Source organism: Geotrypetes seraphini, chromosome 15, assembly GCF_902459505.1.
Source record: "Geotrypetes seraphini chromosome 15, aGeoSer1.1, whole genome shotgun sequence".
NCBI classification, from domain to species: Eukaryota; Metazoa; Chordata; class Amphibia; order Gymnophiona; family Dermophiidae; genus Geotrypetes; species Geotrypetes seraphini.
Genome location: NC_047098.1, coordinates 1159671 through 1177416, shown reverse-complemented (window position 1 = coordinate 1177416; position 17746 = coordinate 1159671). Strand labels below are relative to the sequence as shown.

At 41.7% G+C, this 17746-nt stretch overlaps 1 protein-coding gene and 1 long non-coding RNA gene across 4 annotated transcripts in view; one reads left to right on the top strand and one right to left on the bottom strand.

Annotated features, from left to right (window-relative positions):
* PAX7 (paired box 7) overlaps nucleotides 1-2066 on the bottom strand; it is a 129575-nt gene extending 127509 nt beyond the window's left edge. Inside the window, exon 1 of the mRNA XM_033922112.1 lies at nucleotides 1975-2066. The gene's annotated coding sequence lies outside the window, so the exon portion shown is untranslated. The remainder of the gene's footprint in view (nucleotides 1-1974) is intronic.
* Nucleotides 2067-2110: 44 nt separating this feature from the next.
* On the top strand, nucleotides 2111-16411 carry LOC117348925. 3 transcript variants are annotated; one of them, XR_004537075.1, is made up of 4 exons: nucleotides 2111-2181; nucleotides 3780-3933; nucleotides 6634-6791; nucleotides 16087-16411. It is a non-coding gene; the product is annotated as an uncharacterized LOC117348925 (long non-coding RNA). The 3 variants fall into 3 exon arrangements; XR_004537073.1 differs by lacking the exon at nucleotides 2111-2181 and adding an exon at nucleotides 2188-2296; XR_004537074.1 differs by lacking the exon at nucleotides 2111-2181 and adding an exon at nucleotides 2302-2366.
* The last annotated feature ends 1335 nt before the right edge of the window (nucleotides 16412-17746 follow it).

The following is a 17746-nucleotide window of genomic DNA, read 5'->3' as shown; positions in this document are numbered from 1 at the left end:
CTTCTTCTTCTTCTTGCTGGGTCCCTCCTACTTATGCGGAAACAGGAAGTATTTCACTTGGGAGGAGGGGACAGTAGCAGGAAGAAGGAGGACACATGAATGGTGGGAGGGGGGGATCCAGCAGGGGAGCAGTGGTGGTGAGGGGGGGGGGGGGGCTCTCAAGAATGTTTACACTGGGCCTTACTCAACTCTGTCTGTACAATGAACTAAAGAAAAAGCTCCCCGGGACATTCATGATGCCAGATCCCAACCCAGATTTCATGGAAATTGAAAGCAGTGGGAGGGAAAAGCAGTCCGTGTAGATTGAGCGACAGACTGAGGACCAGAGAAGCCAGGTTCAAATTCCATCACTGTTCCTCTTGATTATGGCCAAGTCACTTAACCCTCCTTGTCTCAGATACATATTTAGGGGTAAATAACTGGCCAGCAGCAGTCAGCTAAATACTGAAAGAATTGAACTTAGCCAGTCACTGGGATATTCAATAGCAAAATCCACAGTTATCTGGTAAACTTAGAAAAATAGCTGGCTCCACCTCTGGACTGCCCGGGATTAACCTGATTTTACTCTTTTGGTTCGTTTATTTAGGACATGAATTGAAATGCAAAGAGGTAAACTTAAGTGTAATATCAGGAAATAGTTTTTCACAGAGAGGGCAGTGGATGCCTGGAGCACCCTCCGGGGGGAGGTGGTGGGACAGAATTCAAGAGCATGTGGGATAAACATAAGAGGGTACAATCAAAGCAAAATTTAGCCTATAAACAGGGCGTATGGAGTGACAGAATCATCTTTGGCCATCTATCTGGGCAGACTGGATGGACCAAACTGGGTTTCATCTGCCATCATTTACACCATTTATGGGAGGGAAGGGGTATTTTGGAGGGAGAAATGCTCCCATACTTGGGATGGGCAGAAGAGGATTTAGCTAAATAGTCAGTTTAACTGGCTTGATTCAGTGGAAATTTTAGATTTGGATGAACATAAGAAACTACTAGGATAATATTTAGCCCATTGTCAGTGAGTGTTTTTGGGTTGTTTTTTTTAACACTGCCCCCTGCAGGCTAAATTAGACCCAGATATTCTGTGACCATACCAGAATGAAATAAAGTGCTGCTACTGCCCAGCCCCTAAAATACTCTCTCTTGTTTGCTTGAAAATCGACCCTCTTACTTTTGCGTGAAAACAAGCTGTATTAAAAAAAGCAGAGATAAAGGGACAGCTGGGCGAGGAATATAGCAGGGAAGGGGTGAATTAGGTTGAAATCACAAGACACCTTGCAATGTTGGCCATTCATTTTCAACAGATGCCGAAACACATTACACGTGTTGATGGATATCCATTACTTGCCAAAATATTTCTAGAACAATTTTTAAACAGCAAAAATGTTATAAAAAGAAATGTGATACAACAAAAAATCAAAAAGAAATAAACTCTTCAACCTCCTGAAACGACAGCATCAGTTCAGCTCCTAATGAGTCCTATTCATACAAGAGATACTTTATCTCCTAAATGGTCAGAGAACCAGAAACCCATTGGCCCCAAAGTCCAGCCTAGATCTCTAAACAGAATCAGATGCCAGAAACGCATCAGCTCTGATTCAGGCTTCAAATTTTGGCTGAGTTTTGCTCAGGACTGGCCCAACCATTAGATAAGACTAGGCGGTTGCCTAAGGCAGCAGCTTCTTGGGGACCGCAGTCAGAGCAAAACAATAGAACCATCAGCACAAACTCACACCTGCATTTTGGGGTGATGATCATGATTACTGAGTTTAGCAAAATCTTGAGAAGGGTGGAATAACTTGTAAGTTTCATGACTCTACATCCATCTCTACAACTAGCCCAATATCCTGCTTCTAAGTGGCCAATCCAGGTGACAAGTACCAACCCCAGGGATAAGTGATGGCTTTCCTCTTGGCCAAACCTTTTTTTTAACCTCTTCTCTGCCCCTCACCTCTTTCCCCCCTTTCCTCCCCGCACCTTTACTTATTCAGCCCCGCCAGTAATAACTTCCGCATGGTCCTCGCAACCGCGTCAGCTCCCATGATGTCACTTCCGTGTGCCGCGCATAGGAAGTGACGTCACTTCCGTGTGCCGCGCATAGGAAGTGACGTCAGAGAGAGAGGAGCAGGTTGAAGTTGCTGGGAAGGAGGCGGGGGAGGGGCCTCACCCTCGCTATGCCACTGGGTGGGTCCTATAGATGTGACACAACACAACACAACACAACACAACACAACCTTGTTCTAATGAGCAGTTTCTAGAACTGTAAAGTGAAGTATTTCAATGAAAGCCACCTAAGAGGGTCAGTCTTTAAAAGGCAGATTAGCTCTGCTTTCTTTGGGGTTTTATTCCTTTTTCAGTTGCAGCTGGAGGTGACTTAAATTCAGCTACAATAGTTGATAACTTCTCTTTATTCTGATTATAATATTTTATAGAGTAATTGTTTGGTTATGGGAGATGTTTGAGGTTTTTACCTGCTTTAAATTGAATTGAGGCGTAGAAATACTAATGGACATGGGATGACGTGAAAAATTCACATTCACCAGGAACTGAAACTGAAGTTGCACAAATAGTCATGAAACGTTTTTGGGAGTCTAGACTCAGACCTCAGCAGCAAATGCTGTACAAATGTTGGCAAGCAGGTAAGCTAGTGCAGTGGTTCCCAGCCCTGTCCTGGAGGACCACCAGGCCAATCGGGTTTTCAGGATAGCCCTAATGAATATGCATGGAGCAGATTTGCAGGCCTGCCACTTCCATTATATGCAAATCTCTCTCATGCATATTCATTAGGACTAGCCTGAAAACCCGATTGGCCTGGTGGTCCTCCAGGACAGGGCTGGGAACCACTGCACTAGCTTACCTGCTTGCCAACATTTGTAGAGCATTTGCTGCTGAGGTCTGAGTCTAGACTCCCAAAAACGTTTCATGACTATTTGTGCAACTTCAGTTTCAGTTCCTGGTGAATGTGAGCTAGTGAGTGATGTCGTATGGCGGAGCTTCCCAAACTGTGGAGTGGGCCTGGGTGGGATCTCCATAGGTGGGTGACGGGATAATCGCATGCCAGATGCCAGCATGCCGACAATTCGGCGGAAGACAGAAGCTCGCGGGGGAAAAAATAATTTTTAAAGAGCTCCAACTGGGGGTTTGGGGTGGCAACCCCCCCACTTTATTGCATAGTGTTTGCGCTGCCGTTGTGGGGTTGTGTATGGGGGTGAAACCCCCCCACATTATAGAGAAAACGGAACTTTTCCCGAAAAAAATCAGAAAAAGTTCAGTTTTCGCTATAATGGAGGTTTCCAACCCCCGAACCCCCCATAGGTGCATCATTATTCTGTACCATCAGGAGGAAGACGGGGAGGGGAGTGTCACACAGTTTTATTTGGCCTTAAACATGGGGTCGTGAACATGGAAAGACTTTTAATCCAGTAAACAGTGCCGCCTAGTTGAAAGTGTATTTGTGGATGGTGAATGGTGGCACCTTGAGAAACATTGAAGGAATCCTACAGCCAGCAGACTTTAATGTTTAGAAAATGTGTTGACAGTTTTCCATGGCTCTGTTTCCCAATCTGCTCCCAAAGACTCTGGTTCTTATTTTACTTACTCTATTCATTAACTTATTAGGATTTATGATCCACGTTTATGAAAAGATTTACTCATCTTATGACCTGCTAAAATTCATACAATCGAACATTTCCCTTCCCTGGTCAGGAACTTTTGGCTTGCTGAGAAGCATCAGAGCTGGCATTTTCATTCCGAAATGACATGTTATCTATCTATCTATCTAGGTTCTCAGTCTGCAGCAGTACTATAGAAGCGATGACCACTAAGTCTTCTTGTGATTTTGGATGTTATATCTCTAAACATTCCCTCAGGTGGAGAGTTAGATTGTACAGCAAGTCCAGTGGAGCTGTATCTCACCTTGAGCGTGGATTTGGAAAGGTGAGTACCGTATTTTGCTTCATATATGTGCACACCCTCTGTGTGCTATATGCACGGGCATACTATACTGGTGTATTTTTTGTATTTTTTTTTACTAAGACAGACTAATTGCTAAATTAGTGCATTTGTTTTTTTTAAGACTTTTCTTTTTAGTTTTTATGCAGGTAATGATGGGTGGAGATAAACCCTACAAAAATCTAATAAGAAAATTCCTTAAAAACAAATGTATTAGTTTAACAATTAGAGTATCTTAGAAAAATAAACTATAATCAAGCGTTATATGAATGGGCACATATGCCAAATTATTCTTACGTAGATGTAATTTATATATGTTTTATGTGTGTGTTATATGCATAAAAATGCACTAATTAAATAAAAAGCCAAAAAGATCACAATGTCCAGCCTGTGGTATAATTGACCCAATTACTGGAGCTGTAAGTTAGCAGAAGGCAGATGTTTGGGTGTTTGCAGAATATATGCATCTTCCCCCCCCATGAGGACAAAATCAGTGGTGTCTTTGTCCTCATCCTCTGGTGCAGAAGTTTCTCCACATATGGCTGACTCATCCTACTGTCCACAGAGAACCTACGTTACAGGTAAATAACCACACTTTCTCCTAGGATAAGCAGGATGAGTCAGCCACACAACCCATATGTGGCTGACTATCTTGCTGTCCACGGAGAACCTACATTACAGGTAAGTAACTACACTGTTTTGCTTTGCAGGGATAATTTTATGAAGCTTTCTTTAAATTTCATAAGAATTACATGGGCAAATATAAGTACACATTACTACTACTGCTACATATTTCAAGAGTGCTACCAAATGTACACAGCACTGTACAGAATCACAAAGGAGACAGCTCACAATCTAATCAATCAAGAGAAACAAATGGGATACCAGGGCAAGGGTTACAGTTAGGGGAGGGGGAATGGTTAAAATGCCGTCTGGAGTGATGAGCGTTGATGGGCAGAGGGGAGTAGGGTTTTGAGTTGAAGGCAATCTCGAAAAGGTAGCTTTTCAGCCTACTTTTGAACAAGCTACGGGAAAGGGCGTGAGGCGCAGACTTGGGTCATCTACTCCAGACATATGGGACAGCAAGATGAAAGGAAAAAGTCTGGAATTGGCAGTAGAAGAGAAGGATCCTATGTGCGTCCCATGTGTAGGTGTTTCTGGGGCATAGTTTGAGTGGAGCAAAGAACGAGTCGTACTGTACCTGTGAATTACATATGAGAGCAACCATACACAATTACATAGGTGCAAATTTCTGTAAGATTATGCATTACTGGGGCTGCTTCTCAGACATTGCATTACAAAGACCTTAACATGGCGCCTTTTTGAACTCTTCCCATAAAATGACTTCTTGAATGTGCATTGGAAATAAGTTTCTGTGTTTTGCCTCTGAATCAACAGTTTCTTAACTATTAGATCTGAATAATTTCCTAGGCTGAAACTGAGAAGCATCTCTGGAGGGGCACTTTTAAAATTCAGACTGGAACTGGAGCTTTTGCTACTCAGTAGTTGGTTCAAATCTATTGAATGGATCGACTTTCAAGAGGCAGCAATGGGTCTGGGCGGCTCGCCTGCAGTCCTGGGCCACATGTGAGGGTTCAAGAAACTCGGCTAAGGAACAGCCCTCTAAGTGCGCCCCTCAAGGCTGAGGCGGGACCCATTTCCAGAAGAAAAGAGATGCCGCAATTGAAATGTATTTCTAGACTGCTTTGCTGCTCTTGTTCATTTCATTCTCGGAGAAAGACATGATGGAAGCCACCGCTTGCCCTGGATCGGTTGCATGGAATGCTGCTACTTTTTGAAATTCTAGAATCTTGTTACTCTTTGGGATTCTGGAATGTTGCTACTCTGGGGATTCCGGAATCTTGTTACTCTTTGGGGATTCTATTTAGAATGTTGGTACTCCTTGGGTTTTGGCCAGGTACTAGTGACTGGATTGGCCACCATGAGGATGAGCTACTGGGCTTGATGGACCATTGGTCTGACCCAGTAAGGCTATTCTTATGTTCTTTCAAAAAACAGCAAAACAATGAAAACAAAATGATAAAATATTGCCTTCATAGACTAGTCAAAAATGTATCACAAAGCATCATTTTATCTTCTTTTTTGGTTTAAGTTCCTTTTTATCACATCAGTTTTTTCAATAATGGCAAACTGTTGCCATCTGGTGGCTAAAATTAAGAAGAGCAGAAGTTACGAGTCTACTGTGGAGCCAAACCTGTGCCTCTCCCCTTTCTGAATCTTTGGTAGCAGCACAAGACAGATTTCAAGTACTATTATTATTATTATATGGGACATAATATAAACAGAGATAGTCTAATATCACTGGGGGATCTAAGCGTCATGCAAGAGCTATACTTTTTAAGATACAACTTGAACCCAGGAAAACTGCTTTTTTGTAAGTCTGCTGTTTTCAAATCTGAAATGTCAGGCTTTATAGAAATTTGTCCGGTTTTTGTGTAACACGGCCTAAGGCTCTTACAACAACAGGGGATAACCCAACAGGACTTGTTCCAGAGTTCTGTCATTTCTATTGTCAGGTCTCAATACTTTATTAATTTTTCCAGCTCTTTGTCTTGGTACTTGATTGCTGTGATATCAGGTGTGTTATGATCTGTCTGTCCATTTGAATTTGAAATGACCATAAAATCTTGACTTTTTCATTTTTTTGTGGTTTTTTCTACACAGTGCTTATACCAGGATTTGTTGAATCGAAAATCCTGCTTCTTGCACAAGCTTGCAGTGGATCATTGTGGAGATTAGCACCCAAGAAATGGATCTGGGTGTCATCTTAGACAATATGAAGAAATCTTCCATCTAATGTGTGGCGGCGGCCAAAAAAACAAGTAGGATGCTAGGAATTATTAAAAAAAGGAATGGTTAATAAGACTAAAAATGTTATAATGCCCCTGTATTGCTCTATGGTGCGACCTTACCTTGAGTATTGCATTCAATTCTGGTCTCCTTATCTCAAGAAAGATATAGCGGCACTAGAAAAGGTTCAAAGAAGAGTGACCAAGGTGATAAAGGGGATGGACCTCCTCTTGTATGAGGAAATACTAAAAAGGTTAGGGCTCTTCAGCTTGGAAAAGAGACGGCTGAGGGGAGATACGATTGAAGTCTATAAAATCCTGAGTGGATTAGAATGGGTACAAGTGGATCAAGTTTTCATTCTGTCAAAAATTACAAAGACTAGGGGACACTCGATGAAGTTACAGGGAAATACGTTTAAAACCAATTGGAGGAAATTTTTTTTCACCCAGAGAATAGTTAAGCTCTGGAATGCATTTGCCAGAGGATGTGGTAAGAGTGGATAGCGTAGCTGGTTTTAAGAAAGGTTTGGACAAGTTCCTGGAGGAAAAATCCATAGTCTGTTATTGAGAAAGACACGGGGGAAGCCACTACTTGCCCTGGATCGGTAGCATGGAATATTGCTACACCTTGGGTTTTCGCCAGGTACTGGTAACCTGGATTAGCCACCTTGGGAACGGTCTACTGGGCTTGATGGACCATTGGTCTGACCTAGTGAGGCTATTCTTATGTTCTTACCCCTGTTGTGATGTCTGTAGTCAGTTTGGACAATTTTTCTACATCCACTAAACAAGTGATCAATGATGAAGAACAAGGGTGACGCCCAAGAAGAGGAATGACAAATGACTTAGGAGTCCACCAGGATTCAGGTTTTATTGTGACTTCAATATAGTTCTCAAGATGACCCATTATGGCCGTATATCCCTGTAGTCTTCCTAAGTCAGCATTCGACAACTGTGATATGACCAAAGACATGTACCCTGATTGATATATGAGCCTCTGTTCTCGCTAAACTTTTCTGAGCAAGGATTAACAGCAATCTTTTGGCATATCACAGTTGCTAAACCCTGCCATAGGAAGACCCACTAGACAAAACATGGCCGTCTTGGGTCATTATGAGTACTGTGGTTCTACTTACTGAAGTCACGATGAAACTTCAATCCTGGTGGACCTGTTTGTCATTCCTCTTCTTGGGTGTCAGCTGATGTTCCCTGCAAATCATAAGTTAATCAAGCAGCAGCTCTGAGGGGTAGCGCTCTATTTACATGGTTCAAGTTCTACACATATTCAACAGTGCTACCTAAATGGTTAGCTTAGTAGAGTAAATGTATGATTTGAAAACATCTGTGTTAAATATTTCAAGCTGCACATTGATCGCACAAGTGATTTTTGACCTCTTTGTGTTCAGGAAAAAACAGCACAATTAAAAGGACCCCAACCAATCCGGAAATGGTTTGTGAAATTCAACACAAAATATTCTTATAAATTTTGATGCAAACCATGTTTTGTCCCTCAGGGCTCTTTCAAGGAGAAATTCTGAGGTCAGAGGTCCAGCTAAATTCAGGAAACAAAAACACTGAACTATGCGATTCTTAAATTAAAGGTAAATCAGTATGAATCCAGTCAGGATTGTAATTACCAACAATTGTTTGATAATGCACTTCTGAACACTGGCAGGGAGCAGTGGCGTAACCAGAACTTCACATTTCTAGGAGGCCCAGAGTTAACTTGAGCAATAAGTTTACAGGTCAGCAACTGTCATTCACTCTTTGCACCCAATGAGTAACAGCGGCAGGCTGTCTTTGCACTCCTCACCACTCTGCTACTTGTAGATTTAAAACAAACCGGAGAAAATATTTCTTCATACAACGTGTAATTAAACTCTGGAATTCGTTGCCAGAGAATGTGGTGAAATCAGTTAGCTTAGCAGGGTTTTAAAAAGGTATGGATAACTTCCTAAAAGGGAAGCCCATAGGCCATTATTCCGGAACTCGGGCCTAGGAAGAGCCGATGCTGGTGCAACATCAGCTTGGGGGTTGCTGCTCACGTCAGGAACATTACAGAGGTATGGGGGAAGGGAAGTGGCACATGGGCAGCAGGAGGGGGTGGGGGCAGAGAAGTGGGTGGAGGAGAGGTGTAAGAGTCTATCAGAAACGGTTTTCAAGAGTGACGGTGAACCTGGAAGACATACTGAGCTAAATCAACACGTGATAAATCATCTGGACCGGATGGTTTACCCCCTGGGTACCTGAAAGAACTTAAACATGAAATTGCTGATCTGCTGTTGGTACCTGAAGATTTGAGGGTGGCCAATGTAACGTCGATTTTTAAAAAGGGTTCCAGGGTGATCCAGAAAATTACAGACTGCTAAGCCTGACTTCCATGCCAGGCAAGATAGTGGAAAGGATTCTCAAGATATGATCGAAGTCTACAAAATCCTGAGTGGTGTAGAAGTGGATCAATTTTTTTACTGCCTCAAGACTTACAAAGACTAGTGGACACTTAATGAAGTTACAGGGAGATACTTGATTATTGTAATTCTTTATATTATGATTTTAGACAAAAAGATTTACATTGTCTTCAATTAGTTCAAAATGCTTCAATAAAATTGATTACAGGGAAAAGAAATTTGATCATGTTACCCCACTTCTGAAGTCAGTTCATTGGCTGCCAATTAAGCATCGCTTTTGGTTTTTAAGACGTGATCAAACTGATCCCCTTCTTATCTTGATAACTATTTGATACCGTATTTACCGTTTTGCACACTTCACTCACTCTAGCAAAATCTTCTTATGATTCCTTCTACAAGACATATTACATATGCATCTATTAGAGATCGCACCTTTTCAGTTGGAATGCTCTTCCAAATCATGTCCGACTTAGATTCCATTCTTGAGTGATTTAAAACTCTTTCAAAAACTTGATTGATAACTTAATTAAGTTCATGATTTGCAGGACTCAGCGATGATCAATATAAATTCAAGAGCACATAATAATCAGCTTTTCATCTTATACTTACTTAACTATTAATTATGTCGTTCTGATTTTTTTTCTCATTTCTATTTCAATTTTTACTTAATTTATTTTTAATCTTAAATGCAAACCGCATAGATGTTCTGCAAATGCGGTATATTAAACATTGAATAAACTTGGAATGGATTTATTCTTGGGAATTGAGTTCTTGTGACCTGGATTGACCATAGTTGGAAATAGGATGCTGGGACTGACTCCATCTAGCATTTCTTACCTTAACTAACCCCCTCTTTTACAAAAGCGTAGTGTGGTTTTAAGTGCAAGCCGCGGCGGTAAGAGGTCTGAGGTTCATAGAATTGCTATGAGAATCGGAGTTGTTACCTCCGCAGCCGACGCTAAAAACGGAGCTATACTTTGATAAAAAGGGGGTAAGTTATATTTTTATCATTGTCATACAAACCTTATACTTTTGGCAGTTAACTGAAAACTAAAGTGACCTGAAGTATGGATGGCTGATTTTCAAATACAGTATCAACATCAAATGTTCCTGTTGAGAGGTTGAGGAAGTGGTAGGTGAGATTATGGTTACCCACACAGCCGGCTTAGGTGGGGAGCAGATGTATATCTTCCAGTTTCATATAGGTATCCCAGCAAAGCATTTAGTCTGGGTGACTGGGGTATGTCTGAGGCACAATGAACAGAGAAAAAGTCTCCTGTTTGGATCCAGAGTGATTTCTTCGGTGTGGGTATAATTCGAAACCTTACTCTTCAGGCGAGTGTTTCACACAGCTGGAGACGATGTCACTCTCAGATGCATCCGAATCCCGATCTTGACTCTGATGAGAGGAAAAGCCGAAGATGAGAAACGCCAGGTGTCTCCATCAGCAGGAAGAAATGTGAGCACGCCGCAGGTTGCCTTCCATCTCTGAGGGCCGATTGGCTTATTCAGCTCCTCTGAAAATTTCACACACATTTTTCGTCATGACAAGTGCAGTGGAAATCATTAGCTTCCTACACTGGTGATAAATCTAATTTCTCGTACAGGCGTTTAAAATGTCTGATAAAGTAGGCTTCGTATAATGCATGTAGTGTTGCTGCATTTTTGCATGCTCACAAATGCTCCTTGCTTTTATTTTAATGGAATGATTTATGGTTTTGAATCAAGGCATTGTTTTATCATTGTGCCCTAAGGAGTAGGGACACAGAAGTGTTTTGGCCAGGGTGTGGAGACTCAAAACAGAAATGGCATCTGGTGACTAAGCTGTGGTCAAGCTTTTCTTGGCTTCTTGTTCATTTCTCACTTCCTGTGGCTGCTGTTGTAATTGCATGCTGCTTTTGCTTATGTGACTTTTCTGAGATATGGGGAGGGTGCGTGTGTGTCTCTGGGTTACATATTGCGTTTAATTCTGGTCTCCTTATCTCAAGAAAGATATAGGGGTACTAGAAAAGGTTAAAAGAGCAACCATGATGACAAAGGGGATGGAACTCCTCTCGTATGAGGAAAGACTAAAATGGTTAGGACTCTTCAGCTTGGAAAAGAGATGGCTGAGGGGAGATATGATTGAAGTAAATATGACTGATGATAAAGATGGTAGCACAAAAGACCTTCTCTGTGATAAACGCAAAAAGCACTGGGTTTGGCATTAAACCTTGGCTGGGACTGAAGTCAAAAGTATTCGATGCGGGAATGAAATGTGTCAAAAAGCCATGGAAAATTTCTTGAATGAGCCCCAATTCTTCCATGTGCTGAGTAAATCCACGGATACAAGTAGATCGATTTTCCACTCCGTCAAAAATTACAAAGACTAGGGGACACTTGATGACGTTACAGGGGAAATACTTTTAAAACTAATAGGAGGAAATATTTTTTTCACTTAGAGAATAGTTAAGGTCTGGAACTCATTGTTAGAGGTCATGGTAAGAGTGGATAGTGTAGCTGGTTTTAAGAAAGGTTTGGAGAAATTCCTGGAGGAAAAGTCCATAGTATGTTATTGAGAAAGACATAGGGAAAGCCACTGCTTGCCCTGGATCGGTAGCATGGAATGTTGCTACTCTTTGGGATTCTGGAATTTCTTGTTACTCTTTGGGATTCTGGAATGTTGCAATTCCAATTTCTAAGTTCAAGGTACAATGCAGAGAGTGACATGTTGGTGTTCACGTGTTCCTGTGGTTTAAAAATGTATTAATGTTTGGGGGGGAGGGGGGGTTCATTACCCTTGTTGTCTAGGATTTGTTGAAGCTTAATCCCGCCCTGGGTTTCATTTATCGCTTAGAAGTATGATTAAGCGATTAATCAAATTTTAAATAAAACTTGGTTCATTAAACTCTGGGACCAGGTTTTTCTTTGGTTTAATTCTTATATACCACCTACAAGGTGAACATTCAGGTGTGTTTGGCTTATTAGTTTTATTTATAATATTTACCGCAGGCTAAATTAATGCAATAAGCATCTCAATTCATCACTTATCCCCCCTTTTAAAAAAACTTAGCACGGAGTTTAGTGCCGGCCACGGCGGTACCAGCTACAATGCGCATAGAATTTATATGAGCGTCGGAGCTGTTACCGCCATGGCTGGCGCTAAAAACCGCACTACGGTTTTGTAAAAAGCGGGGCGGGGCGTTAGTGAGTGGTGCATCGGTTCAGCACGCACTAAAAATTCACTTTGAAACGAAACAATTGTGAAACTACTAAAAACACTTGAAAATCAGTAAAAATTTGTGATAAAACCAAAACTGAGAACACTTCTCCCTTCTTTGAAGCAAATGTGGAACACATTTCTACAGCACAACTTTGTAAACCTTCCTGCTGTTCTAGGGCTGGGTAAAATCACTCCAGTAGTTTTGTGACATGAAACACAATTGCCCAGGATGCTAAAGGCAGTGGAATGACCAGAATAAACCACATCTTGTATCATGTGAAAGGCACACTACCTACGGGCTGAGTTTGCACTTTGACCCTGAGGAGTCCGGTGAATGGTTACGTTGCTATAGGGAAGTCTGATGAGACCCTCGAGCAGGGGTCTTCATTAATGATTAAGCTGGAGTCACTTTGAATTCTAATGAGCTGAAGGAGAGCGGCCAAATATCTTCCAGTGTGTGCCAATGACATCCACTCCCACTAATCAGATCTACCAACAGTTTAGAAGTCAATTTCAGCTTAATGATGTTACATTACATTAAAGTACTTGTATTCCGCAATGCTACTATCAATAAAGTGAACGTTACACCCGTGGCTGAATTATTGACATCTCATCCTCACGATGGAACAGAACATACGCAGGTAAGGCTAGACTCTTTGACCCAAGGGCCACCGTGTGAGCGGACTGCTGGGCACGGTGGCAACGGCAAATCTTATGTTCTTATGTTTATTGAATGGTAACCCTAAGGTTGTGAACATTTCCAAATGCATTATCTTTTGTCTTTTGAGACATGTCTTCTTCTTTAAGCAGGTGCACCCTTTCTGTCCTGAGTCCGGGTAGACAGACAGAGTAGCAGAAAATCCTTCCAGAAGGACAGTGGGGGCTGCTCTAGAGGTCTCCGGGGACTGACATTGACCCCTAGTCCTTGCGTTGAAGAACATTGACTTTCCGTCTTTCTTGTTATATCACAGGCCATAATGGGGGATCTCCAACACCTGTGCTCCGATCAATCAGCCTCTTCTGATGCTCTGCTCAACTGGCAAGTGTCAGCCACTGGGTTTCTGTCAAGATCCAAACAGGGGAAACCAGAGACTCTCACCTCTTGGGGATCTACACGTATGGGAAGAACAAACAGCAAAATGTGTGAGAAAACTGAAGCAGTTGTCCGTGCTTAATCCGATTCCAAAGGGACTTGTGATATCACTGTAAAATGCTCTGACTGCTAACGCCACGCTGTATCAGAAAATGTAGATTTATAAGGGCCTGGGGTACTGTCTGTGCCAAAATCACAGCCCTGTCTGAGACATGTGGAAGCGTGACCGAAAACAGAAGACTCGAGAAAGACTGCTTTGGTTCTAGTGATTTTCAACAGCTGCGATGAAGCAAAGGGAGCTGAACGCCAAGTTGTCACCAAGTAGAGAAGAGCCCTCGCACCTGTTGCTTCAGCTCCTGCTCTGAAGTGGGTTATGTCTGACTGACATGGATAAAGATCAAAAACTTCCTGCAGAGATATGAGATAAACTAGACTTGGTCCTCATCTGGGATGGATATTATACTGAAAAGCTCTCATCTACCTACTGTTGTACTTGGCATAGAAGGACATTTTCAGAGCTGTCTCTTTGAGACAAATTGTCAGCAAATTGTCTTCAGTTTGGTTTCATGCACAGGTTAGGTATTTGTGGGGGAAGGAATGAGGTGTATTCTGAAAAAACACATACACATATTAAAATTTCAAATTTTGGGGACTTTTTACTAATCTGCATTTACCTAATCTTCCATTTGTGAGTCACCCTCACTAGTGGTTTGACCTTCTCAGTAAATGAATGAGGAATGGCAGGGAAAGGGCAGTGAGTGGACCTTACACTTAATGTAGGATACGGTTTAGCATTTAGATCGTGAATGCAACTGAAAACGCAGAACATTTAATGGCACTTCAGTCCCATCAGGACCCTGAAATCTTCACAAGATAAGTGTTCCACACATTATACGTTTGAAAGAATTGGATATAAAATATAAAATTCACATTTCTTATTTTTCAATAATTACTAACACATGTGCAGTGACTGGGCGCTATGATGGTTCTCCTCTTTCCTGAATAACAGATCCCAAAGCGTTCTGCTCAACAGTGCACTATCGAAACCAAAACCGATCAAATACGGTATTCCGCAGGGGACTCTGTTATCCCCCCCTCCTATTATTAAATCTCTATGTTAGATCTGTCCTAGAGTCAGGAGTGGTCCTGGAGGACTGGAGAAGAGCAAATGTGGTCCTTCTCCACAAAGTGGAAGTAAGAAGGAGGTTGAGAACTAACATCATTGGTGAGTAAATTAATGGAGACATTTCTAAAATAAAGAATAGAAAGGTCTTTTGTCAGATTAATGTGATTAATTTCTTTGACTGGGTGACCAAACAGGTTTAGGGGGAGCACTAGATGTGATGTACTTATATTTTAATAAAGCCTTTGACTTGGTTCTGCATAGGTGACTGATAAAAAATCTGAGTGCCCTTGGTCTGGACCAAAAAGTGGCTAAGTGGGTTAGAAACTAGTTAAGTGGAAGACGAAAGAGGGTGGTGGTAACTGGAGTTCACTCAGAGGAAAGGTATGGTACTAGTGGTGTACCATTGGGATCAGTCCTTGATCCAGCTCTTTTTAATGCCTTTGTGAGTGATATTGTGGAATGGATGTCAGGTGAAATTTGCCTCTTTGCAGATGCTACAAAACTCTTATTGGTGTAGATAGCATGAGGAAGAATCTCTTAGCAAAGTTAGAAGAATGGTCCCGAGATTGGCAACTATGATTTAACGCTAAAAAAATACAGGTTTTTGCTCTTGGACTACAAAAACCCAAAGGAGGAGAAATGCTTCTGTGTTGGAAACCTGATTGTTTCTGATGATCTTATAGTGGCCAAACAGGGAGAAAGGGTGAAGGCCAAAGCTAGAAGGAAGCTTGGGTGCATAGAAAGAGGAACGTCCACCAGGCAAAAGTCTCTGTTTAGGCCCCTTTAGAATACTGTGTGCAGTTCTGGAGATCACACCTTCCTAAAGATATAACCATGATGAAGGAGTCTTCATCATAAAACATATCGAGACAACCTCATAGACCTCAATATGTGTAACTTGAAAGAAAGGTGAGAGAGGGGAGATATGATTGAGACATTGAAATATTTCACAACAGGCGTTTCTCTTGCAACTGAGTGCATAAGATGAAGTTGAAGGGGGGAAGACTCAAAAGTAATCTAAAGAAATACTTCTTTATGGAAAGGGTGATGGATGGTTGTGTGGAATGACCTCCTGGTGGCAGACGTGGAGATAAGGACTCTATCTGAATTTAAGAACAAATGGGGCAGACATATAGGATCTCTTAGAAGAAGAGATAGTGGATAATATGGATGGGCAGACTGGCTAGGCCATATGGTCTTTTTCTCTCATTTTCTATGTAAAGATTGAGACAAGTATATCGGATCTTTAAGGAAGATGAAGGAATAGTCTACGATCATTGCAATTTGTACAGAATTCAGAAATTTGACTTTTGTTAAGGCTACTAAGATTTGAACGTGTATCTTCATTTTTCGTAGCTTTGTATTGGTTACCTATTGAATATCGCATTAAGTCTAAGCTGTCGTTATTGGCTTATGTAAGTCTCCATCAACAAGCTTCATGGTAATTAAAGAACTGTTTCAAATTTATGTTCTGCTCATCCTACTGGATTTTTCAACAGATGCACCTGGATGTGACAAGGAAGAGCTCTCGTTCTTATGCTGGACCTGCTGAACAGGACAAGTTGTCTCTGGTTCTTAAACATCAAGCAGATGATTGTACTTTTAAGAAACTGTTGAAGTGCCATTTGTTTTGATGGATGAAAGCGACTCTTTGAGCTATTGTTTCAGAACTGATCTGGAACGAACAAACCAACCAACTCCAGTGTTTAATAGAATTTGTTAATTTTGACCATCTTGGAAACTGATGCAGCTATTTGCGGGGTGTATGCTGAGAAACCTATGTTGCAGCTCTGTTTGTAGCAGATGGAAGAAGCCAGCGAGGAGGTGCTCTGGGTAATAGATAAGTACTTTGGATTTTCAATGCCTTTGAAAATAAACAAATTAAATTAGAGTTCTTTGATAGTTGGGCATAATTAAACATCCTTCTAGCCTCTTGAGGCCTCTTTTTTTCTCTACACAATTTTTCTGGTAATTACAAGGATTCTCTTAGTCATTATATTCAGATTACGAGGAGGTGCTGAAAAGTTCTCAGCCCAACCAACCAACTTCCTAAATTCTTACTGTTATTTTGTCACTGTAGCTGAAAAGAATGTTATCTCATTTCATTAACTGCCAATCTGCAGATCATTGATTGAACCATGTCCACGTTATTCGCTTCTTGGTTGGGATGAGAACTTTCCAGCACCCCCTCGTATTTACTATAGGGTGTCACATGCCCTTGGCCCAGCCCTGTGCATCAAGGCCCACTTTTGATTTTGCTCCTGGGAGGAAAGTGAGAGGGGTACCCTAGAGGGAGTGAACGAGTGGACTTGATTCTAGTTGTGGGTTGAGAGGCATGGTTGGGTGTGATCCCAATAGGGATCTCTGTCAGAGGAGAGAAATGCTGTAGATCCAGAGGGGGTTATAACCTTCTTAGAGTAGAAGGAGGAAGAAATACTTCAAAAGGGGGCTTTCCTTCACAGGGAGGTCATGAAGATTCCACAAATGAGGCTCCTTGCCCCCATTGTTTCATGGCTTGGTTATTTCAGGCAGCTCAGTATGGGGGGAGGGGTGGCAGTTCACAGATGCTAAGGGACTCATTAAAAAAAAAGAAAGATGTCCAAAAGAAGGCATAAACCAACACTTAGATGTCTTACTAGTCAAAATGTCCAAATGATCATTTTGAAAACTTTCTAGACATCTTTCTGGTCATTTTGTCTCCCGTGTGTCTAAATCTTAAGGGGGTGTGTTAGAGTCATGTTTTGGGTGGGCTTAGGACTTGGATATTCTGCAGGAATAATCAAACTTTTAACAAAATGTCCAGGGCCCCATTTAGATGGATCTAGACTAGGGATCTCAAAGTCCCTCCTTGAGGGCTGCAATCCAGTCGGGTTTTCAGGATTTCCCCAATGAATATGCATTGAAAGCAGTACATGCACATAGATCTCATGCATATTCATTGGGGAAATACTAAAAACCAGATTGGATTGCGGCCCTCAAGGAGGGACTTTGAGACCCCTGATCTAGACTGTTTTAAAAATGAATAAGGGTCAGAAGATGCCCAAATTGATCAGGTGACCACTTGAAGGATTAAGGCGTAACCCCCTTTACTCCCCCAGTGATCACCAACCCTCTCCCACCACCCAAAGATGTGAAAGAAACTGTACTTTCCAGCCTGTA